We start from the raw sequence: 25909 nt of genomic DNA, 5'->3' as shown, positions 1-25909 counted from the left end.
CTCCCATGACTGAAGGGCAAGCAGATAAAGAGATGGAGCAGCAAGAAACAGTGCAGCAGCAGGTAGAGCAACAGCAACAACAGGAATCACAGCCAAGAGTAGGGCAGCATGACAGAGAGCAGCCCACACAGCAAGAAGGGGCAGTTGAGGCCCCAATTCTCACTGAGCAGCAAGCTCAAAACACAGTACCTCCCAGGCAAGAAGCAGTTAATGAAACCTCAGTCCTCCAAACTCCACAAAAGGAGGATGTGAGCAGGAAAAGGGATAGAGAGACTCCCTTGACTACATCAATAAGTCATGGTGAGAAGAGGCACAGGATGAATCCCCTTTCAGAGGAAGAGATGCCTATAGGGCAATCTTTGGGTATGGGCCCGCCCAGTTTGGAGGCATCTGCAAGTTCCTTCCAACAGGAACAAGAGAGGACAGTGGGAGGAGAAGTCAGCTCCTCTAGCCAGCAGAAAGAGGGTGAACTGAGCATTAAACAACAGTTCATCGAAATAAAGAAAAGGAATGAGCCCATAAAGATACAGCTGTATAACCATTTGTTGAAAATGGCTCCCACCAACCAGCAGCGACTAATGTCTGCATATGACATCCAAGAGGGCAAGATGATCATGAGTCACCTCATACCAACTACATTGCAGCCGCAGTCCCCTTCAAATTACTTGAGGACCAATCTTGAGGTCCTGGCCAAGGACATCCACCCGATGGATAAAATTGAATTGCATAAACAAACAGGTGAGATGGTCTATGCTTCCTTGGCAGACAAGACATTAGATAACTACAGGCTAGAAAATAGCCTTAATAATACAGCTGCCCAACTTGAGTTGGAAAGGGCATCCTCACAAGCAAAGGACAACAGAATAAGGTCCTTAGAAGATATAATTATTGAGATTGGGCATGATCCCAAAGATATCAAGGGCATACAAGAAATATTAAAATTGAGGGATGAAAATATGGCAGCTTTAAGGAGAAAGATCAAACTCCCAGCCACAATTCACCCTCAAACAGATGAAGTAGCTCAACAAAGGCATGATAAAGATGCCACAGCCTTGCTGGTGTCACTCTACAAACAGCTTATCCAGACACAAGAAAAGCTGGGAGAGTCAGAGGCTGCACAGGCAGCACTACAAGCAACTCTGAAACAAAGAGAAGAAGGACAGACCTCCCAGCCTCCTCCTCAAATAATTAACCTTGAGGAAGCTCCTCCAATTACTATTCCTCCTCCTCAATAGACTGAACAAGCAGCACCATCTACTTCTGCACCACCAACAACAGAGCAGGCCCCTAGCCTGGATATGCAAAAGCTAAGGAATGAGATCCAGGCCTTGGAAGCACAAATGACAGAATTGAATGAGGCCATGGAGAAACTAGCCAAAGTCAATGAAAGATATGACAAGTCCAAGCAGACAGTGGCAGAAAAGGGCAGGGAGATAAAAGCCCTTAAAGACAGGATCAAAGAGCTAGAGAATGAGCTCAAACTAGACAAGGTTGTGGCTGAGCTTAAAATAGTGTTGTGGGCTAACATTGGCCAATCTATTAATGACCAATGGCAGTATATTGAAACAATCCATGAGCAGTTAGAGCTCATTCCAAAAGCACAGACTGAAATTCAGAGATCAAGGGCTGCTCTAAGCAATATGCCTGAAATAGCCACCAGGATGATTAATGTGCTTAACAATAGAACAAGTACTCAGTTGGCTGCCATGGGAATTTCAAACAGAACTGAGCACATTCAGTTGATCAAGAGGGTTCTTACACTAAGAAACTTGGTGCAGACATTAGAGAGAAGAACCCAGGACATGCAGACTGAGGTAAACAAGTTTTTGGAGAAATTTCAGGTATTAGAAAACAGAGGGCTCCCTGGCTTACTGAACAGCGCAGGGAGACTGTTCACTCATGAGCAGTATGCCAAAAGGGTTAATGCATTTGCCACAAGTCAGATCAATGAGAAACCCAGCACCTCAAAGGAAACAGGGCCAGCCACAGGACAGACTCTATAATAGAGTAGAAAGTTTATTTTTTATAATGAATGAAATCAAACACCTGTTTGAGGTGCCTCCCAATTTTTACAAATATACAGAGGCAGAGGAGACTATGGATGCAATTCTCAGGCATCAGCTACCTACACTAGAATGGTGGACTAAGGCCATACAGATGATTTTATAAACAGGAAGCCGTTCAATAAATTTTGTTCATGGAAAATGCAAATTGTCATACACAGGACAGTTTAAAAGAATCAGCATGCATTAAAGATTAAAGCTGAGCCAACTCAGCAGAAATTTCGGCCAACAAAGCAAGGTAGGAAGCTACAGGTGTCCAGGCCGAGAAGCTACAGCAGAGCAGCTCCAAAAGCGCATTTCTCAGCATTAATGCAGATCACTCCAACCGACTCAGTGGCCTCCAAAGGCCAAAATATCTTCTGACAAGCATAAAGATGCATTTACTTTGTATTCAATGATGTAATAACTTTCTTATCTAAATATCTTGAAAAGTTGGTGAACGTATTCATTTCTGAGATAACTTAAGCACTCAGATATTTTGTAAACCGATTGTATATATTTGCCCCTCGCACAAGTTTGCAGGGGTGGTTGTTGATTTCTCTTGAAGAAGTTCTTATGCTGTAATCCTTTCAGAGTTTAATAAAGAAAGTGATGGAATTTCTCGGAGTTTTGAAGTGTTGAATGCGTTCTGGTGTCTGTTGAAAACTGCAAGATTCCTGTGTACTTCACAATACAATAAGTTTCTGTAACTCTCTTTGTTATGTGTTTAAATCTTTTACAATCCATATATGTTTCTAACTTCTAAGTGTTTAGCAACAAAGAAAAAGAATAACCTTCAGGACTTATTCATGCAATACCCTGAGTTCAATCTATGTTGTTAATGAATGTTTTCTTCAGCTATAATCTTGATAAGTGTAATTCTTAATTGCTGCACTTTCAGAATATATCTTTCACAGTGATCTTTGTTTCAGGAATTCAAGTTTTCTCCTGAGCATCATGTTTCACTTTCACATCACCAGCTTAATGGAGAATTCTTAATTGCTTTCTGTTGGCTGACCATACATCACCACTTAAGTTTAAAATTTTGTTTGTTTGAGATACTCAATAGGCCCTGCAGTCTGAACATCGTCACTCCAGCATTTCAACAGTTCACAGCTCTAGACTCCATTGCCCAATGATATATTACTCTCTGAAACACTACATCTTAATGCACTGAAAGAAGTCCTTCAACCAAAACATAAACCAAAAACCTGAGCATAATAGCTAGCCTAAAAACACTATCAAAACAGAGACAAATCATAAAGAGAGAGCCCTCTCTGATTACAATTTGGCTAGAAACTGTGATCCAAAGATTGGTTAGTGGTTACCCCGACCGTATTCCCTTGGGAGTCATAGGGAACAACCTGGGTGTTAACATAATTGGCGACTCCGCTGGGGACTTCTTAGGATTTTCCAATTTCTATACATCTCTCAAAGCTACAAATCAAGCCTGAAATCAGTCAGGAGGCCTTCAAAACTGTTTCTGTGTCACATTGACAGCTTTAGGGAAGAGCTTTTTCAGTGAATCTTCATCTCAGCTTTGAAATATATACAGCCATTCCAAAATCTTTATCTAGTCCTTGCAGATATAAAAACTTCCTATAAAATCCTAAAAACAGTTAGAAGCTGGCTCCCAAGAAAAATCCACAGCATACTAGGGCAAATCCTGACCCTAATCCACCCATCCTTGTTGATAATCCAAATACTATCCCTAGAAACATTAGGAGGCAGCAAAGGCAGGAGCAGCCTGCTGATTTAACCTCAGATTCAGATCATCCCAGCCTCATCTCTACTCCATGCAAGGTCCTTTTCCGGTCTACCCCTAGTTCCCCTAGTTCACCATCCACATCTCAAAGTCCTCCTCTCACATCTTCATCCACTGCACATATCCCCTTGACCAACACTCTAGGTGCTACCACACCTGTTACCCCTGTAGTACACACCTTTCCTTTTATCCCAGTTACTTCTGTAAATTCCTCAAACCCTGTGAATATGGCTAACAGATATGCACCTTTGCAAATACCAGCTAATGCTGCAGCTCTACCCCAAGATTACCAAACCAAAATCTCATATTTTGACTCCAACGGCCCTTTGACAGCTGTCCAGCATGCCAAAAGGATGCAAGACCATTTTGAGACCTATGAAATAGATGATGACAGTGTGAGAATGAGGATGTTTGTTCAAAGCCTAACTGGGGATGTAAGAACTTGGTTTAGATCCCTGAATGCAAATTCCATCACAACTCCTGATGAACTGTATCAAGCCTTTACTAGCAGATAGGAAAAGAAGAAGGATCCTCTGCACATACTTGGTGAATATGACACTATCAAAAGAGGTCCCCAAGAGACTGTTTTGGAGTATTGTGCAAGATTCAACAATGTATATAACGCAATCCCACAAAATTTAAGACCCCCTCCTGATCTAGCTTTATACAAATTCCCTGATGGTTTTGACCCTGACATGGCCTATCAGTTAAAGGAAAGAGACCCTCAAACCCTTGCAGAGGCCCAAAGGGTTGCTGTCACAGTGGAAGCTAACCTGATTGCTAAAAGAAACAGAGCAAGGCTGGAAAAGAGAACAGCCTTCAAAGAGGAACCCTCTGCTTTTGATCAAAAGCTGGATGCAATACTCACTGGAATGAAAAGATTGGGTGATAGAGTGGAATCGGTTGAGAGAAAATCACCATGGGAAGCACCAAAAAATAACCCTCCTAGGAATCCGAATTTTAGGAGAACTCAAAACCCAGGCATTGGCAAGCCCAGTGCTGACCAAGACATAAGACCCCCTTTCCAAGAAAATTATGCAGAAACTTCCACATCAACTGAGCCCAATGAAGATCCTGAGATTAATTTAATGGGTCTAGATGGTGAAAGTCAAGTTTTCTTAACACAAGAAGATCATGAGGATGATGAAATCAAATTGTTCCAAACTAAATCAGGTGAATCCTTTGACTTTAAACAAGGCTATGACACTGCTGTCTATGAAGTCCATAAACAATACAAGCTAAGGAGCAGAACTGTGAATGTAAATCAGCCTGAAAAGGTAAAGGATAATCAGCAGCCTAAAAGAGCCATAGTCACAGAACCTAGTGACAAAACAAATTCACCTGCAGAAGAAGTAATTATTGAAGAGATTACTGAACCATTCTCCTCAAAACAGCAGCCTGTGGCTACTTCATCCTCCCACCTTAATTTAAATGTTACTCCTCAAGAGATGGGTAAAAAGGACAAGTCCCAAAATCAAGATAAAAATCAAGAAGAAGATTTAATGAACAAGGAAAGGACTGTTATCCATAACCCTAAGACCCAATCTGAAAAACCCTTTGACCTAGAAACTGAAATTGGCAAACTAAAGATAGCAATTCCTCTCTCAGAACTACCAAAGCATGACATCTATAAACTACAGATCAAGAAGTCCCTTCAAATCACTGGCAACAAAGATGATGTTAATGTGTTGGATGATACCCCAAAATTACTGTTTGGCCCAGAAGTGGATGGAAAAACAGTAGTCACAGGGGTATTACCTTTTTATGTCAGCTTACATATTCATGATAAAATATTACATAATGCAATGTTTGACTCAGGTGCCTCTCACAATCTCATGCCAAAAGCAGTCATGGAGAGATTGAATCTAGATATAACAAGACCATACAAGGACCTGTTTTCCTTTGACTCCAGCCAAATCAAGTGTTTAGGTCTCATAAAAGATTTATGTGTATCTCTGGTTCAATACCCAAACAAAACCATTCTAATGGATGTTGTAGTTGTTGATATCCCACCTAAGTATGGGATGTTGTTATCAAGATCATGGGGAGCTAAACTCCAAGGTTCCCTACAATTAGACATGTCATATGCCACCATCTCTGTTTTTGGGCAACCAAAAAGACTGTACAGAGAAACACTCATGAAATACATGGTCAGCAGTGAAGAAAAGCCTCAAAACTTTCCCATATATGCTGTCCATTCAGACATAGACTCATACATTCTCTTCAATGACAGCACAACTCTCTCAAAAAATGATGTTGAAACCAAAATACTCATACAGGAGGAAGACTCTAATGAAAGAATTACCACCAATGAAACAGCAGTCAATCAATTGCTAGACACTGCTGCTACCTTAGTTGTCAAGCATATTCAATCAAATGATGAGACTGTCCTAGAAGACAAGCCAGATGAAAAACCAGAACTTCAACTTACATTGCCAGCCCATGAACAGGTCATTAAATCTCCCTCACAACAGGATATTCTCTGGTTCCTTGAATTTGATGACTCAGTCAACAAATTAGGGGCAGGAGCTGGAGTTTGGGTACACAATAACGAAAACAGTCATGCAGAAGGCAGAGCCTATAGATTAAACTTCAGATGTACTAATAACATGGCAGAATATGAAGCTCTTTTACTAGGCCTCAAGTTAGTAAAGTTCTTGCAAGCTGCCAGGGTTTCAATCATGGGTGATTCAGATTTAGTTATCCAACAAGTGAAGGGAATTTTGTCACAAATGACAAAAGGCTAAGGTCTTATAGGTCTGCTATTGCTGAAGTACTAAACTTTTTCTCTGAATTCCAAATCACTAAAATCCCTAGAACCCACAATCTGCATGCTCATAGTTTGGCCACATTTGCTAGTACTTGCAAATTACCATTGGAACCTAACAATTGTTTCACAGCTGAGATAAAACACAAACCCTCCATTCCAAACAATGTTAAAGATTGGCAAGTATTTGAGGATGATATGCAAATAAACAATTTTTTAACGCTGCAACAGGAGTTTGCAGGATTAAATATTGACACTGACAGAGCAAGTCAATCACAAATACTTGACAGAGCAAGTCCATCACAAATACAGTTTGAATAGATCAACTACCCAATATCACCTAGAACAGCAAAACAAATGCTAAATCCAACTATTTTCAACAAGGAAAACATTCAGCAAATTCAACCAATCAGTTGTGAGGAAGTGGCCAATGCTGAAACTGAAATCATAGAGCTAAAAGACAATTTTCTGCCAACAGGCCTAACTCCACTAGAGGACATATTTGATTCAAATGATATTCCCAGAAAACCAAAAATGCAGCCCTTAAATGCAGCCATTGAAGAATGCAACATTGGTACCATTGACAAACCCAAAATAATAAAATTATCTGCATCTCTACCTCCTGATCAAAAGCCTAAATACATTGACCTCTTTAAAGAGTTCCAGGATGTTTTTGCATGGAGTTATGAGGACCTAAAGTCCTATGACACCTCTGTTATCCAGCATACAATCCCTCTTAAGCCTGATCAAAAACCCTTTAAACAAAAATTGAGGAGAATCAATCCTATGCTTCTCCCAGCAATGGAACAAGAGGTACAGAAAATGTTCAAGGCAGGCATCATAGCGCCTATCAGATTCTCTGAATGGATTTCAAACTTAGTCCCTACAAGAAAGAAAACTGGTGAAATAAGGCTGTGTGTGGATCTAAGAAATTTGAACCAAGTATCCCTCAAAGACAACTATCCCTTAACCAAGATGGATCACATTCTCCAAAGAGTGGTAGGGGCCTCAAGGATCTCATTACTGGATGGATTCTCAGGCTTCAATCAAATCCTGGTGCACCCTGATGATCAAGACAAAACTGCATTCACAACCCCATGGGGAACTTTCAAATATGTAAAAATGCCTTTTGGATTGAAAAATGCAGGGGCAACATTTCAAAGAGCAATGGATATTGCTTTTGCAAAAGAGATTCATGACTTTTTAGTCATTTACTTAGATGACCTCACCCCTTTTTCAAAATCTGACCAAGAACATTTAAAACATTTGAGACAGATCTTCCTAACATGCAGGAAATATGGAATTTCCTTGAATCCCAAGAAGTCTCTATTTGGTTTGGAAGAAGGTAAGCTGTTAGGACATATCATTTCAAAGGATGGCATAAGAATTGATCCAGATAGGATACAAGCTATCCTACAAATTCCCCACCCAAGAAATATCAAAGAATTGCAAGGATTTTTGGGAAAAATCAATTTCTTGAGAAGGTTTATCCCAAACTTAGCTGAACTAATCAGATTATTAAATAACATGCTAAAGAAAGATTCAAAAGTAAAATGGACAGTTGAAGCAAACCAAGCCTTTGAAGGTATAAAGTTGGCCCTTACCCAAACCCCGGTCTTGACCAATCCTCAATTTGACAGAGAATTTATCATTTTCTCTTTTGCCTCCCAGCATACTATTGCTGCTGTTTTGTTACAGAAAGATGACCAAGGAAATGAGAAGCCAATTGCTTTCTTTAGCAGAGCTCTTAGAGATGCACCTTTAAAATATCAAATCATGGAAAAGCAAGCTTATGCTTTGGTTAAAGCCATTAAGGACTTTAGGATTTACATCCTTTATTCACATGTTATAGCTTATGTACCAAGTCCTATTGTCAAAGACATTCTCACCCAAGAGAACCTAGAGGGCAGAAGAGGAAAATGGATTGCCAACATCTTGGAATTTGATATTGAGATAAAACCTACAAAACTAATAAAAGGGCAAGGTTTGGCCAAGATAATGACAGAAGCAAACTTCCAAGCCCTAGACATTAACCAGCTGGACAGTGAACCGGAGCTGGCGACTCCAAAGATCAATGTAGCCTTTGAACAATCCCCTTGGTACTCTGATATATGTTATGTATTGCAAAACTTGTGTGCTCCCCCAGGATTGTCCAGAACTAAATGTAGGTTCTTAAAAATGAAAGCTTCTAAATTCTGTGTTATGGATGGGAATTTATTTTGGAAAAACCGTGAAGGGATATTGCTAAACTGCCTAATTGAGAATGAAACTGACAATATCATAAAAGAATTTCATGCAGGTGACTGTGGTGGACACTTGTACTGGAAGTCCACCGTGGATAAAATACTAAGGGCTGGTTACTACTGGCCAACCATGTTCTCGGATGTCAAGAAATTCACCACCTCATGTCATAAATGTCAAGTGTTTGAGGGAAAGAGACAGTTGCTGCCACTTCCCTTAAGGCCTATTGCAACAGAGAGACCTTTTCAACAATGGGGCTTGGATTTCATTGGGGAAATTCACCCCTCATCCTCAGGCCAACATAGATGGATCTTAACAGCCACAGACTACTTCACCAAGTGGATTGAAGCTGCTCCATGCAGACAAGCAAATGATTCCACTATCATTCAGTTCTTGGAGAACAACATATTGGCTAGATTTGGCTGCCCTGACAAAATAATAACAGACAATGCTGCTGCTTTCAGATCCAAAAAGATGGTGAATTTCTGCCATAAATTTCACATTACCTTGGGCCATTCTACTGCATACTATCCCCAAGGAAATGGCCTTGCTGAGTCATCAAATAAAAGCCTGGTAAACATTATAAAGAAAGTGCTAGAAGAGAACAAAAAGAATTGGCATAAGAAGCTTGTGAATGCTCTATGGGCAGATAGACTAACAACCAAGAGATCAATTGGGACCAGCCCATATGAGTTGGTTTATGGATTAGAAGCCAAGTTTCCTTCATCACTAGGGGTACCTGTTATGAAACTTCTTCAAGAAAGCCAAGCTGAACCAAATGATATGCAAAGAAGAATCAATCAAATCATATGTTTACAACAAACTAGAGACCAAGTTTTCAGCAGAGTTCAGGTTCTACAAGAAAAATTAAAGAAGGCCTTTGACAGAAGAACTAAGGCAGAAGATTTCAACATTGGTGACAAAGTCCTCAAATGGGATTCAAGAAGAGAGGATAAGGGAAAACATGGAAAATTTGACTCCCTTTGGAGAGGACCATTTGCTGTCCAAGCAGTACAAGGAAACAACACTTATTTCCTTAAAAGTCTTAATGAAACTGATTTGGATGAAGGTCCTGTGAATGGCAGGATGCTGAAGCACTATTTTGACAACTACCCATGAGTGCAGCATGAGTTTCCATTGTACATATCCAAGTGTATATATTACTTTCTGTAAGGATGTAAAAATGCAGTTTTCCAAGTTTATTAACTATCAGCAAAAGGCAAATAGGTTCAGAGGTCTACCAAGAAGGGAAGTACACAATTTTGGCATTTCAAAGCAGCAAACTTCAAAATTTTGATAAAAGCAGTCAAGGACCAAGGCAATCTGACCTGCTGTCCTTGGTCTTTCAAATGAAAAACCATCCCCATGTGGAGCCACTGTTAGCTACCTATACCAATAGGTTTCATATTTCATGATTGGCAAGGAAAGGTCCAAATATGCTCTGCTTTGATGATGCAAAGATCACATATTTCCAAAAGAATACAATCTGTGCTTATAGCTTGATGTGGACTCAATTTTGATGGATGGTCCAACAGTCTAATCTGGATCATGCCATGTTTTAAATTTTCAGTTGTAGAATAGAGAAAGAAGTATGTCCAAACTGTGTAATCTTGGCAGACAAGTAGTTTAGGTAGAGAAGAAAGGCTCCCAACTGCTTAATCTGGGACCTTGGAGGAAATAAGGGTAGAAGTAGATAGAAAAACAAAAGAAAAAAGCCAAAGAAAAGAAAAGGCAGATAAGGGGCTGCAAGTCCAAGTGCACCCTCCAAGAAGAAACAAAAAATGCTAGGCAAGTAGATGGGTAGGAAGATGGGGTTGCAGAAGTGTCATTCCTTACAATTGAAGGTGTGCTTACCTATTTCACAAAAGCAAAGTCAATGGATTGAGAAGTCATTCTTCTCTATCAGGTTGCAGCAAGCAAAGAAGCATGTCTAACTTCCCACTTATCCCCTTTCCCATCCATAACTAACATCCCATCATCAGTTGAGATTCATGTAAGAATTGGTGGTTTTTGTGGTGGTTCTTAGTTCTATTAGAAGCCACATTTCTTGTCTAAAACTCTTTTCATTTTGATCTACTCTCTAAGCTAAGTTATTTTCAAATAAACTTAGTATTGTCTCCCCTCATCCACTCCTTTCATCCATATTAATTTCTAACTTTATTGTATAATTCCCCTATGTTACTCTTTCCCTAGTATTATAACACCATGGTGTATAAACCCCAAACTTTGTATAAATATCCCTCCCCTTGGCATTATAGCTATATGTTCTCTGTCAGGGGTCAAAATGGCATCTGGTCACTTTGATGAACCTAAGTCTAACCCCTTCCCCTCTTCTGAATTCATTTGGCCCCTTAAAACCTACATTTGCTAAAGAAAACCTTATAAAAGACCTTGTTTTACCCATAACCCGCTTTGTATTATGAAATAATACAAAAACCCACTTTTTGCCATTTATCCAAAGTCTCCGCCCACATTATTTCATTCCGACAAAATACATTGAAAAACATTATAAAACACCATATCCCTAAGTCTTTCCGCCAGGCGCAAACTCCAAAAAATATGTTATTTTAATCCTTCCCCCGCGTCCGTATCATCCGATCAGATCATCAACCCGTCAACCGTCCGATCGGGCACTTTTGATCGGACGGCTATTATGAATATCGGGTTGGGCCCGAGGTCCGACGTTTAGCACCCGAGAAACTGTCAAAGGGTGACGTCAGGCCTCTGCCACGCGTCGCCCTCACAGCTTCTCGGGTCGGCCTCTGACAAAACCATCGCCGTATTGTAAGCGGTCCGAGAAAACCATTACCGCTGTTCCGCTTACCACCTGTTTTGCCGGGCTTGTGTCACCCCCACGTCAGAGCCACGTCACTGCCACCTCGCCGTCGCATCAACCCCTTCGTCTGCCCCCGCGCTGATATGGCCGCCATCTCACTATCCCCGTGGACCAATCGCAGCCTGCCACATCACCCGGTGACGTCATCCAACTCCGACCCCACCCGATGACGTCATGCTGACATCATCCCAAAAACGCGCCAATATTGCCAAAAATCCATATTTAGTCCAAAATGTCATGTTTTTTCCACTTTTGGCAAAAGAAACTCTAGCTATTTCTGCATGCTGCTCACGTTAAAACCAGTGCCAACCTGCTAAAGCTGATTCCAAGACCGCCGGCGCCTCCATTGCACCTGCATTTGCAACACTTACCGGCAAAATTACCAGGTATTCCTCAAAATCATTCCATGAGCCTGGTTTTATCCGTATTTCCTCAAGCAAACTGTTAAGAGACTGTAAAACACTGTTTTCACCATCAAATACACAGTGACTAGCACCCATTTTCAACCAGTGAAGTCATAAACCTCCTGTAGAGCCGCATTTGACAAATTAACCTGAATTCACAGCTACTTCGCGTAGTCGTGAACTAGAAATTTCAATTGACCAGATTCACCACAGAAAATACTCCTGGTCAGTCCTGCCACTATTTTATCAATCCTTTAGACAGCATTTCAACTGTTGTTTATTCAATTTGCCTTCTGTTTCTTACAATTCACTCCCATTGCAAGAAAACATTCCTCTCTATTGTTCTGCTTGATTGAAACCGGTTCACCTACAGTTCAAAAGCTTCAGTAGCCATGGAGACACCAATAGCCCTGAATGTCCAGCCTCTGAATGCCCCTCAAAGGGAGATAACATGGAAAGCCCTGGGGGATGTAGATTATCAGATGTTAAATTGGTTTCCAATCGGTTCTAAGTTCAATATCCACATGCTCAATGAACTAAAAGCCCAACACCTTAATGGAGCTGATATTTTAGGGATTTGGGACTCAAATTTGCCCATCTACAACCTCCCTCAAGTCAATGCCCTCCCAGACTTGATCCACAAGTGCCAGGAATGCTATGATCCTTGCCAGAGAGTTGTTCTCAGTCCTACAGGCTCTGTTTTGTTCTTCATCACCCCAGAAGCCATAAATGAGATTCTGCATTTCCATACTGCAAGGCCATTAACCCCTATCTCCATGTTGGATTTAATAAAGAAGGGAAATAATCTGTCAAGTGCCCAGATTACCAAAATTAACCAGTTATTTCTACAGCCTAGCTCTGAAACTATAAGGACTCCTCCTATTGGATATCACTACCTAAATGACCTGGGCAGAATGCTAGTAGATTTGATCAGCTATGTCCTGGGATACAAGGGAATTGAGGATGTTGATGGCACTATAATGGCAATGCTATCCATGTTTTCTCCTGGAAAGCCTCCAGCTGTACACTATGACTATGCCACCTATATTGCAGACAAGATCCATGAACAGCTGATGAATCTGCCAAGGGAAAGGGTGTTCAGATACACCTCATACATCTACCATCTGTTCTTGTTTTATCAGCCAGACAGTTTCTCCATTCCCCTCAAGAAACTTAATGCCCAGGGAAATCCAAGGTCAGTTGTGTTTTGGACTTCAGTTTTCCATGATGTTTCTCAATCACCATACACATACTGTGAATTTATAGACCTGTTCATTCACCCAGCTATGGCGTTGCTGTATGGTGTCCCTCCTCCAAGGTTAACCGATGACATGCAGAGAATTCTCCATCTCTCCAAATCCTACAGCATTGGTGATTGGTATTTTTACCAACACCACACAGTAATCAGAATATATGGCTGTGAATTGGACCCTTACAAGCTGCCAAGGTATGTCCCCATGAGACTGTTTGCCCTAGAATACTTCAGGCAGTTTGGATATGCTGACTACCTCCATTTCCAAAGAAAAAACAAGAAGGTACAACTGAAGGTAAGGAGCCAGCTAGGCCCTTTTTTGTACAACAAAAGAGAGGAGGGATGGAAGGAGGCAGATATGATCTTAGAGGGATTCAAATTGCAAACCAGTTTCAAATGGTCACCTTATGACCGTAATCATTTTATTTCCCTCAGGAGGATAAAACACAAATTGGGTAACTATTCACATGTTAGGCTGCCTCATATTGAAAAGTATGCAAATTCTTTAGGCTGGAAAGAAGGCACTTTAGAAGAGCCAATCTCTAGAGAGCAGATACTAGAGAGAGAGGCTAGGAATATGCAAAAGGAGGCTGACTTGGAAACTTGTGGACAAGTTTCCTTATCCTATCAAAGGCAACTTGGAGCAGCTGCCTCTTCTTCAACAACACATTAGCAAGCTGCAATGGACACTCAACAGACAAGCAGCAAAGGCAAAGGAAAGCAGGTGGAACAAGAGCAACCACCTCCCATGACTGAAGGGCAAGCAGATAAAGAGATGGAGCAGCAAGAAACAGTGCAGCAGCAGGTAGAGCAACAGCAACAACAGGAATCACAGCCAAGAGTAGGGCAGCGTGACAAAGAGCAGCCCACACAGCAAGAAGGGGCAGTTGAGGCCCCAATTCTCACTGAGCAGCAAGCTCAAAACACAGTACCTCCCAGGCAAGAAGCAGTTAATGAAACCTCAGTCTTCCAAACTCCACAAAAGGAGGATGTGAGCAGGAAAAGGGATAGAGAGACTCCCTTGACTACATCAATAAGTCATGGTGAGAAGAGGCACAGGTTGAATCCCCTTTCAGAGGAAGAAATGCCTATAGGGCAATCTTTGGGTATGGGCCCGCCCAGTTTGGAGGCATCTGCAAGTTCCTTCCAACAGGAACAAGAGAGGACAGTGGGAGGAGAAGTCAGCTCCTCTAGCCAGCAGAAAGAGGGTGAACTGAGCATTAAACAGCAGTTCATCGAAATAAAGAAAAGGAATGAGCCCATAAAGATACAGCTGTATAACCATTTGTTGAAAATGGCTCCCACCAACCAGCAGCGACTAATGTCTGCATATGATGTCCAGGAGGGCAAGATGATCATGAGTCACCTCATACCAACTACATTGCAGCCGCAGTCCCCTTCAGATTACTTGAGGACCAATCTTGAGGTCCTGGCCAAGGACATCCACCCGATGGATAAAATTGAATTGCATAAACAAACAGGTGAGATGGTCTATGCTTCCTTGGCAGACAAGACATTAGATAACTACAGGCTAGAAAATAGCCTTAATAATACAGCTGCCCAACTTGAGCTAGAAAGGGTATCCTCAGAAGCAAAGGACAACAGAATAAGGTCCTTAGAAGATATAATTATTGAGATTAGGCATAATCCCAAAGATATCAAGGGCATACAAGAAATATTAAAATTGAGGGATGCAGATATGGCAGCTTTAAGGAGAAAGATCAAACTCCCAGCCACAATTCACCCTCAAACAGATGAAGTAGCTCAACAAAGGCATGATAAAGATGCCACAGCCTTGCTGGTGTCACTCTACAAACAGCTTATCCAGACATAAGAAAAGCTGGGAGAGTCAGAGGCTGCACAGGCAGCACTACAAGCAACTCTGAAACAAAGAGAAGAAGGACAGACCTCCCAGCCTCCTCCTCAAATCATTAACCTTGAGGAAGCTCCTCCAATTACTATTCCTCCTCCTCAACAGACTGAACAAGCAGCACCATCTACTTCTGCACCACCAACAACAGAGCAGGCCCCTAGCCTGGATATGCAAAAGCTAAGGAATGAGATCCAGGCCTTGGAAGCACAAATGACAGAATTGAATGAGGCTAGGGAGAAACTAGCCAAAGTCAATGAAAGATATGACAAGTCCAAGCAGACAGTGGCAGAAAAGGGCAGGGAGATAAAATCCCTTAAAGACAGGATCAAAGAGCTAGAGAATGAGCTCAAACTAGACAAGGTTGTGGCTGAGATTAAAATAGTGCTGTGGGCTAACATTGGCCAATCTATTAATGACCAATGGCAGTATATTGAAACAATCCATGAGCAGTTAGAGCTCATTCCAAAAGCACAGACTGAAATTCAGAGATCAAGGGCTACTCAAAGCAATATGCATGAAATAGCCACCAGGATGATTAATGTACTTAACAATAGAACAAGTACTCAGTTGGCTGCCATGGGAATTTCAAACAGAACTGAGCACATTCAGTTGATCAAGAGGGTTCTTACACTAAGAAACTTGGTGCAGACATTAGAGAGAAGAACCCAGGACATGCAGACTGAGGTAAACAAGTTTTTGGAGAAATTTCAGGTATTAGAAAACAGAGGGCTCCCTGGCTTACTGAACAGCGCAGGGAGACTGTTCACTCATGAGCAGTATGCCAAAAGGGTTAATGAATTTTCCACAAGTCAGATCAATGAGAAACCCAGCACCTCAGAGGAAACAGGGCCAGCCACAGTACAGACTCTCTACAATAGAGTAGAAAGTTTATTTTTTATAATGAATGAAATCAAACACCTGTTTGAGGTGCCTCCCAATTTTTACAAATATACAGAGGCAGAGGAGACTATGGATGCAATTCTCAGGCATCAGCTACCTACACTAGAATGGTGGACTAAGGCCATACAGATGATTTTATAAACAGGAAGCCGTTCAATAAATTTTGTTCATGGAAAATGCAAATTGTCATACACAGGACAGTTTAAAAGAATCAGCATGCATTAAAGATTAAAGCTGAGCCAACTCAGCAGAAATTTCGGCCAACAAAGCAAGGTAGGAAGCTATAGGTGTCCAGGCCGAGAAGCTACAGCAGAGCAGCTCCAAAAGCGCATTTCTCAGCATTAATGCAGATCACTCCAACCGACTCAGTGGCCTCCAAAGGCCAAAATATCTTCTGACAAGCATAAAGATGCATTTACTTTGTATTCAATGATGTAATAACTTTCTTATCTAAATATCTTGAAAAGTTGGTGAACGTATTCATTTCTGAGATAACTTAGCACTCAGATATTTTGTAAACCGATTGTATATATTTGCCCCTCGCACAAGCTTGCAGGGGTGGTTGTTGATTTCTCTTGAAGAAGTTCTTATGCTGTAATCCTTTCAGAGTTTAATAAAGAAAGTGATGGAATTTCTCGGAGTTCTGAAGTGTTGAATGCGTTCTGGTGTCTGTTGAAAACTGCAGGATTCCTGTGTACTTCACAATACAATAAGTTTCTGTAACTCTCTTTGTTATGTGTTTCAATCTTTTACAATCCATATATGTTTCTAACTTCTAAGTGTTTAGCAACAAAGAAAAAGAATAACCTTCAGGACTTATTCATGCAATACCCTGAGTTCAATCTATGTTGTTAATGAATATTTTCTTCAGCTATAATCTTGATAAGTGTAATTCTTAATTGCTGCACTTTCAGAATATATCTTTCACAGTGACCTTTGTTTCAGGAATTCAAGTTTGCTCCTGAGCATCATGTTTCACTTTCACATCACCAGCTTAATGGAGAATTCTTAATTGCTTTCTGTTGGCTGACCATACATCACCACTTAAGTTTAAAATTTTGTTTGTTTGAGATACTCAATAGGCCCTGCAGTCTGAACATCATCACTCCAGCATTTCAACAGTTCACAGCTCTAGACTCCATTGCCCAATGATATACTACTCTCTGAAACACTACATATTAATGCACTGAAAGAAGTCCTTCAACCAAAACATAAACCAAAAACCTGAGCATAATAGCTAGCCTAAAAACACTATCAAAACAGAGACAAATCATAAAGAGAGAGCCCTCTCTGATTACAGTTTGGCTAGAAACTGTGATCCAAAGATTGGTTAGTGGTTACCCCGACCGTATTCCCTTGGGAGTCATAGGGAACAACCTGGGTGTTGTGCCAGAATATCCACCTTCTTCTCTTTGGGTTTCACCTTTTCGGGGCTTCCTGTAGAAGCCTGTTTCTGCAATTTCGGGCTTCCTGTAGAAGCCTTTGTCTCTGTTTTCGGGCTTCCTGTAGAAGCCTGTTTCTGCTTTCCTGTAGACACAGGTGTCTCCACCTTTGCTTGCTTACCTGCCTGAGTTTTGCTTTTTGCTTTGGTTGCAGGTGCTGTTGAGGTACTTGGGCTGACGTGGACCACCTCAGCTTTGTCCATTCTGCTCTTCAGCCTCTTTTCTCTTGCTGACAAGATAGGTGTGCCACCTTTTTCTTTGTCCTCCTTTTCCTCATGCTTCTTCCTTTGTTCTTTCTTTTGCACTGTGGTCGGGGTCTTCTGGCCTTTTTCTCTCTGTCCCTCGGCCACTGCTTCTTGTTCCTCACTGCTGGAGGAACCCATTTCTTCGATCAACATTTTAATGTCTCCATCTTTTGTCAAATTCCGGAAGGATTCCCATGAGAGGGGAACCTTATATGAATGCAGTGCATCCTCCACAAGAAGCTTGATCAACCCATGGTGGGCTATCTGATCTGGTATGCCCTCTTTTAGCTTTGTGGCACACTCCATTAGAGACTGCAATAGGAAATAAGGGATGCTCAGTTTTTGTTCTACAGGAAGATCAATCCGGTGCCTCAATTCAGTGAGCAACCGAAAGTGATATGCATACACGATGCTAAAACGGCCTTCACAAGTGATATATTTCATGATTTGCAAACTGACTTCATTCCATGGTGGCAACAGACTCGTTCTTCACACCCCATTTTTGTCCTCCGAGAATTCCTCCTCAGGTGGAAAGAATTCTTTCTTTGCCTGCTGGCTCAGCTTTCTTTCTTCCTTATCCCACGACAAACCCATAGGAAGTTTTGTGATCCGACTGATATGTTGCGGGGTGAGCTTGAGGCTTAGACCTCTGAAGTTCACTGTGGCCAGTGTCTGGGATTTCAGCCTCAGAGCCTGCAAGAATTCTTCGGCCACTTCATCATCGTAACCCTGCAGCTTATCACAAAAAGGCATACATCGTGCTCGTGTGAAGAGCTCTACCACTTCCTGGTTTTACCTTAATTTGGTTGAATCAGTGGGTTCCCGTCTTATAAACCCACCCGGCATGATGAACACGGTTGTTTTAACTAAAGGTGGCAAATGCGAAAGAGATTTGGTCTATTGAGACAGAGCATGCACATAATCCACAAAATTCAACACAGTCTAATTACACTGACATCCTGTAGAACGACAGTATAGGCACAGCAAACAAAAATTTCACCAATATCTTTATGACCAGATTGTGGACGATGATCTTGCCACTCTTACTAACCAGTTGCATGAAGAGTTCAGGGTTACCTCTGTAATTGGCCACCTTTTTACGTGAGGCACCCGCTTCCCTGTAGAAGACTACGTTCCTGTAGAGACTGCATTCCTGTAGAAACTGTGTTCCTGTAGGAGCAGTGCGCAAATTTCAGGGAGGACTGTAGTTGGCCTGCGCTCGAGGTGTGCTTCACCGGCGTTCTGGTAGCCAAAACCTCAGCGTATCAAAGTGCAGAGGAGATCAGAATAGCCACTCGAGTTTGAAGTGGTGGTTGATAAATGCATGCGCACAATCTAGCCGATTAGATTTTAAATCGGCGCAATCCGTGGCGCGGGGGGTGAGCTGTCCCCGCCGGACCGTTGGGCGACGTCATCCATCATTCGCCTGCGTATTCACTTGCTGCCGCATCCATTCCCACAGATCTGCCGCCGCCTCTTTCTGTTAAACTCATTGCTTCCGACGGGAGTGTTCTCACGTGCGTGCTGCTCATTCTCTTTGTCGTGGCCGCCACCCAAACATCCAACTATACCATAACTAGCCGACGTGGCCAGTCGACTGGCCATACGGCCGCTCAACCATTCAATTTTACACTGTGCAAACAATTCAAAGTAAAATTCATGCGATTTGATGGAAGGAAGGGTCGAGACACTTACCTGCGTGGCTGCACATGATTTTTCCAGTTTTTGGATGATGGTGAGTGGATCTACCTGCTGCATGCGAACTTACACAGACCCGGAGGCTCATGGTTACAGGCTGCCGACAATGGAGTGGATGCTTTGGTTGCATGCACCCGCGTTTCATTGCAGATGGCGGTGCTGTGAATGGTATCCACTCTAGCAGGTTTAACTGTTACAGGATTCCCGCGGGGTGTCTCGTAACAGTTCTTCCTCCTTGGGTGCATGCTGCACGATGGAGTATCTGGCCTTTCGATCACGCTCCCGGAGCTTCTGATGCCTGTGGTATGAGATCTCAGCACTTGTTTATCTTTGAAAATGTCTTTTCCCGCGAGAACTCATCGATATGCTTTGTTGGTGCAGGGAACTTGGTTGCATGTCGACAAGGATGGTGGAGCAAGGTAACAACAATGTACAAGGGTGCCAACAGAGGCTTGCATGCGTCCAAACCGATCTGTAGTCGCTAGATCTCCTTTTAAAATGAATTCTGGGCCGTCCCAGACTTCTACAGGAAGTTTCCTGTAGAACACAGAGCTTCCTGTAGAAAGTCTGCACTTTCCTGTAGAAAATCCGCGTCTTCCTGTAGAAAGACTGCATCTTCCTGTAGAAGATTCAAACCATGATAAAATTGCACATACCTTGAAAAAACATGGGTATCTTTGGAGGAGGTGCTGGTGAGGTCCCTTGACAGCATGATAAGGACCCTTGGCTTTGAGTTGAAGGGCTTCCTCTCCTCCATAGAACATCTGCAACCTGCATGCAATTTTACCATATCTTGCTTATTGTTTTTTCTTTTTTTTTCTCTCTTTTCTCTTTTTTTTTTTTTTTTTTTTTTGAAAGATAACAGGGGCGCCTCAAAGAGGTTTTCACCCGTGCCATCTGCCCTGAGCGCCTCAGAGAGGTTTTCACTCAAGGATCTTTTTCAAACCTTTTCCTTTTTTTTTTGTTTTTTTGAAAGACAATAGGGGCGCCTCAATGAGGTTTTCACCCCTACCACCTGCCTTGGGCGCCTCAGAGAGGTTTTCACCCAAGGATCTTTATTATATATATATATATATATATATTTTATCCTTCAGGGTATGCCAAAAGCAAAGGCAGAACCCTTCTCTATGACCAATACAGATTTCTCCATAGTTTTGATGAACTCTTGTCTTGAGAGAGGTCTCCTGTAGATCTTCAATCGATGCCCATTGACAAGCATGGGAATGGCTTCCTCATCAATGGTTCGAATAAGGACAGATCCATTGTCATGGCATTTTTCCACTGCATATGGTCCTAGCCATCTGGTTCTCAGCTTCCCCTTGAAATCTTTGTATCTGGAGTCATACAACAAAGCCCAATCTCCCGGCTGAAATTGCTTGTCATGGAGATGTTGGTCATGCCACACCTTTCTCTGAAGTTGAACCACTTCTGAGTGAAGTAGGGCCTGCATTCGGTGCTCATCCAGGCCATTCAGCTGCAATAGCCTTTCTTGTTGTGCATGGCTGAGATCTAGGTCCAGCTGAGCTGCCATCCTCAAAGTGTTGTATTCAAACTCAATGGACAGCAAAGATTTCTTCCCATAGACCAGCTCATACGGTGTGAAGCCGGTGGTGGTCTTCCAAGTGGTGTTGTAAGCCCATGTGGCTTCAACCAGGCGATCTGCCCAGTCCTTTCTGCTGCTGCTCACCACCTTAGTCAAGATCCCTTCTAATGCTCTATTGGTGACTTCCACCTGCCCATTTGCTTGAGGGTGATAAGGGGTGGAAGTCCTATGCTTGATCTTGTGATGAGCTAGTAGATCTTCAACCAGGTTGGAGGTGAACTGGCTCCCTTGATCGGTGACCAACTCTCTTGGATAGCCAAACTTATAGAAGATGTTTTCTCTTAGGAACTCGGCCACCTTTTCTTCTGTTGTTGCTTTGATTTCTTTGGTCTCTGCCCACTTTGTCAAATAGTCAGTACACACAATGATGTAAGACCTTTGCCTCGAAGAGGGGGTGATTGGGCCCACAAAGTCCATGCCCCACTTCTCAAATGGCTCAAGAGTCACTTGAGGTTGGAGAGGCATCTCATCCCTTTGGGTCGGTTTCCCCATTCTTTGGCATTGGTCACACTGACTGACATATCTTCTGACATCTTGATGAAGTGTGGGCCAATAGTAGCCTGCCTGCAGGATTTTGAAGGCAGTTCTCTTTGCTGCAAAATGTCCTCCACAAGGCCCATCATGACAAGTGAGGAGGATATCAAAGACTTCCTCCTCCCTTACACAACGCCTTAAGATCTGATCGGGGCCAAGCTTGAACAGATTGCCCCCGATCCAAGTAAATGAGGCACTTTTTCTGATGATTCTGCTCTTCTCTCTGGAAGATAGGTGCGGAGGGAACTGTGCTGAAACAAGATAGTTTGCTCTATCAGCAAACCATGGAGAGAGTACTGAAATAGCAAACAGATGTTCATCGGGCATCTGGTCATCCACTGTTCCATCCTCATCTGCAGACAAATCCAATCTAGATAAAAAGTCAACAACAACATTTTCTCTACCTAGTTTGTCAACAATGGTCAAATCAAACTGCTGCAATAAAAGTAACCATCCAATAATACGAGCATTCACATCTGGTTTATTCATTAAATATCTAATTGCAGCATGGTCAGTATGTACAAAGGTCTGGTAACCAGTAATATAATGTCGGAACTTGTTCAGTGCATGGACCAAAGCCAAGAATTCTTTCTCGGTTACAGTGTAATTCAGCTCAGCTTTGGACAAGTTTTTGCTAACAAAGTAAATGGCATATGGAAGTTTTTGCTCAACTTGTCCTAAAGCTGCACCTATGGCTTTGTTCGAGGCATCAGTGTGGATGTGGAAAGGTAGGGCCCAGTTTGGACCTCTCAGGATTGGGGCTGACACCAACTTGTCCTTCAATTCATTTAAAGCCCTCTGACAATCGTCAGTCCATTTAAACTCCACATCTTTTACCAACAGACCAAACAATGGCAAGGCTAGCTTGCTGAAATCTTTAATGAATCTCCGGTAGTATCCTGCTAATCCCAAGAAACTCCGGACATCCCTTACCTTTTGAGGAGGTGGAACCCTCTTGATGAGAGCAATTTTGTTAGGATCCACCTGCAACCCTTGGCAAGAAATGGTATGGCCTAGCACAGTCCCTTCAGTCATTAGGAATTCATATTTTTCAGGACTAAGGGACAAGTTCATCTCGGTGCATTTGGTTAGGACTTTTCCCAGGTTGGACAATGCTTCCTGGAAGTTGGCCCCATAAGGAGTAAAGTCATCCATATAGATTTGTAAAGTCATCCATATAGATTTCCACTGCATCATGGGCCAGCTCCGAGAAGATGCTCAAGACAGCTCTCTGGAAGGTAGCAGGAGCATTGCATAGCCCAAAGGGAAGGACTCGGTAGGCAAAGGTACCCCAAGGACAAGTGAAGGTGGTCTTATCTTGGTCTTCCAGGCTGATATGGATTTGGTTGTACCCTCTAAACCCATCCAGGAAAGAGAAGAACTTCTTTCCTGTCAGTCCATCCAACACTTGATCTATGAAAGGTAGAGGGAAATGGTCTTTCTTGGTAGCTTTGTTCAGTTCTCGGTAGTCCACACAGATTCTCCATTTCCCATTTTTCTTGGGAACCAACACTAGAGGGGACACCCATTCACTATCTGAGATGGGGTAGATGAACCCGGCATCCAACAGTTTTTGCAATTCTTCCTTGACAATGTCCTTAAGGGCTGGATTCATTCTCCTCTGAGGTTGCCTAACCGGTTTACAATCCTCTTTGATGTATATATGATGGGTACAGACCGAAGGATGGACTCCTTTCATTTCCTTATAGCTCCAAGCAAAAGCATCTAGGTGGTTGGCCAACAGACTACACAGCTCCTTTTCCTGGGAAGGAGATAGGGAGGAGCTGATCTTCAATGCTTTCTTAGGGCCGAACTCCACATTCTTGACTCTGGGAGTAACAGGGTTGGTTGTACAAAGATCCACTAAGGTGCTAGCTTGGGCATCCTCCACCAATTTCTCTAAGGGTAGTGCACTGGAAGGTGGATTCTGGATCAAGGTCTCGATCAAGTCATCCTCGGTTGGGGGGTCTCTTCTAATGGTATCTAAGGTGCACAGAGGTGCTGAGTACACCTCGTCTTCCTCTCCTTCTTCCAACCAGAGTGGTAAGTCATGCTCTAAGGAGGGTTGGGCAGGAGGGTATACGACTAGCTGCTTGGACATGGGACCATTTTTGATGGTCATGTTTCCTGCACGACAACTTATGTAAGCATCTGCAGTAGCTAACCAAGGCCTTCCCAAAATGAGAGGATATCCAGTAAGCTTTGCCTTTGGTTGCAGAACCGGGAAGTCTGCAGGGTATTCCCAAGAGTCAATAGAGACCAAGACATCCTCCACAATCCCTTCGGGAGTCACAGTGGAGCGATATGCTAATTACAGTACTGTCGAGGTCTTCCTCAAGGAACCCTGAAGATTGAGTTTAAGCATGGTATCCCTGGTCATCACATTAATGGCAGCCCCCAGATCAATCAAGGTGTGAGGTATAATGGTGCCATTGATGTGGAAATCTACTACAGGACTTCCAGGATCTAGGTACTTTGGGCAGATGACTTGTCCCAACATAAGGTCAGACAGTTGTCCTATGACATTGATAGTTGAAGCATCTTTCTTCCGTCAGCCTGGGTGTTTGAAACACTTCTCCTTAACCAGTTTGTTGTATATTGGCACATCCTTGATGGCTTGGAGAAGTGGTATTTTTACACACAACTGCTTGAGCTCACCCAAAAGCTCATCCTCCTCTGGGTTGGGTTGTGTGGTGGCTGTTAGTCTCTCAGGAAAGGGTGGAATAGCCTTTGGTTCACTTTCCTGTTTATCTTCCTCATCCTCTGGGGGAGGAGGTTGGCGATCTGGTAGAGTCTTTCCAGATCGAAGATTGATCTCCTGGATCTCCACAGCATAGGTAGGGCATGAGGTTTCCCCAGTGTATACCTGTTGGGCCTATCTATTGTTGGGGTTCGGGTTCGGTTGAGCAGGCATTTGAGGTTGCCTTGGAGGAGCAGGAGGTAATGGCTGAGGTTGAACTGGTGGTGGAGGCAAGATGGCAGGAGGAGTGTTGTATTGGGGCCTCCACCCCGACTGAGGTGCATTCCATTGAGGCTGTGGCTGGGCATGTGAGTGATATGAATGAGAAGTAGGTTGAGTGGGGTACTGAGGTGGATAAGACCATGGAGGAGGCATGGACCATGACGGATGAGCAGGGGGACCCTAGGAAGGCATAGGAGTCGATTGGTTGGGGCTGTAATAAGCTTGAGATGCCCCTTGCATCCCCTGCTGATAAGGTCTAGATCCTTGTGGCCTCCTTTGGTTGAGGTAATAGAGAGGTTCAGTGGGAGCTTCTGTCCCTTGGTACATGGCTTTAAACCCAGGTAAGGTTGGACACTGATTTGTGGGATGGTCCTCCTCACAAACAAAACACACTTCAACCGAATGCAATGGACATTCGTTCTTAGGGTGTCTCCTTGTGCACCTAGGGCAGAAGACAGCCAAGGCTCTCTCAGCTTCTTCTTTCTTTTGCTGAATCCTAAATGTGTCAAGCTGCATGGCAATGGTCTGTCTCACCTCACTCTTAAGATCTTCTAATTGATTTGCAAGCTCATGTTTGGAGAAAGGGACACTAGTTGAGAGGAGGTTTCCTCTACCTCGTTTCCGAGCTGCCCTGGAGTGGTTTCTAAACACAGTCTTGATGTCCTCATAAGGCAGTTGGTAAATGTCCCCCCCAGCTAACATGTGAAGGGTATCTAAGAGGTCTTCAGGGACTCCTCGGAGCAGGACCAACTTGAGGGATTCGGGGTCAAGTGTGCACCTGGCCCGCTTATAGCTTAGTTGGAACCTCTCCTCATAATCCTCTAAGGACTCATCATTTCCCATGGTCATCCGAAAGATTTCCCCCTTTGTTTCCTTGGACCTACAGTAATCCCGGTACTTGGTATTGAAAGCTTGCTGCATCTGAGCCCAAGTGGTGATACTATTCCCAGGTAAGCCCATGAACCAGCGTAATGCTGCATCCTTAAGAGTGGAAGGGAAAAGTTTCAGCTTTTGCTCATCTTCAGTATAGTCATAGGTTCTACAAAGGATAGCAAACTCAAACAGGAAGGTATCCGGATCCTCAGTAGTCAGCCCATGGAAGTGAGGTAAGGCGGAGGGGCTAATGTTCTTCATTTTCATCTCTACATTGGTCTCTCAGATGGGGAAGGCACCTTCTATTCTCTCATCTTCTCTTCTATTGTCAGCCATAGCTTCAGATGGAGTGGTCTCTAACTCTTCTTCTACTATAGGATCTTTGTATATCTCAGGATGTTCACCTATAGGTTCTTCTGGGTCACTGTCACCAAAGAAGAGAGAAGGGTGACTCAGTGATGTGGTGGGGGTG

Source organism: Pinus tabuliformis, chromosome 2_2 (assembly GCF_031772625.1).
Source record: "Pinus tabuliformis cultivar Carrire ecotype Pingquan chromosome 2_2, CPIR1, whole genome shotgun sequence".
NCBI classification, from domain to species: domain Eukaryota; kingdom Viridiplantae; phylum Streptophyta; class Pinopsida; order Pinales; family Pinaceae; genus Pinus; species Pinus tabuliformis.
The sequence above is the reverse complement of the archived record's forward strand: the minus strand, read 5'-3'. Positions refer to the sequence as shown.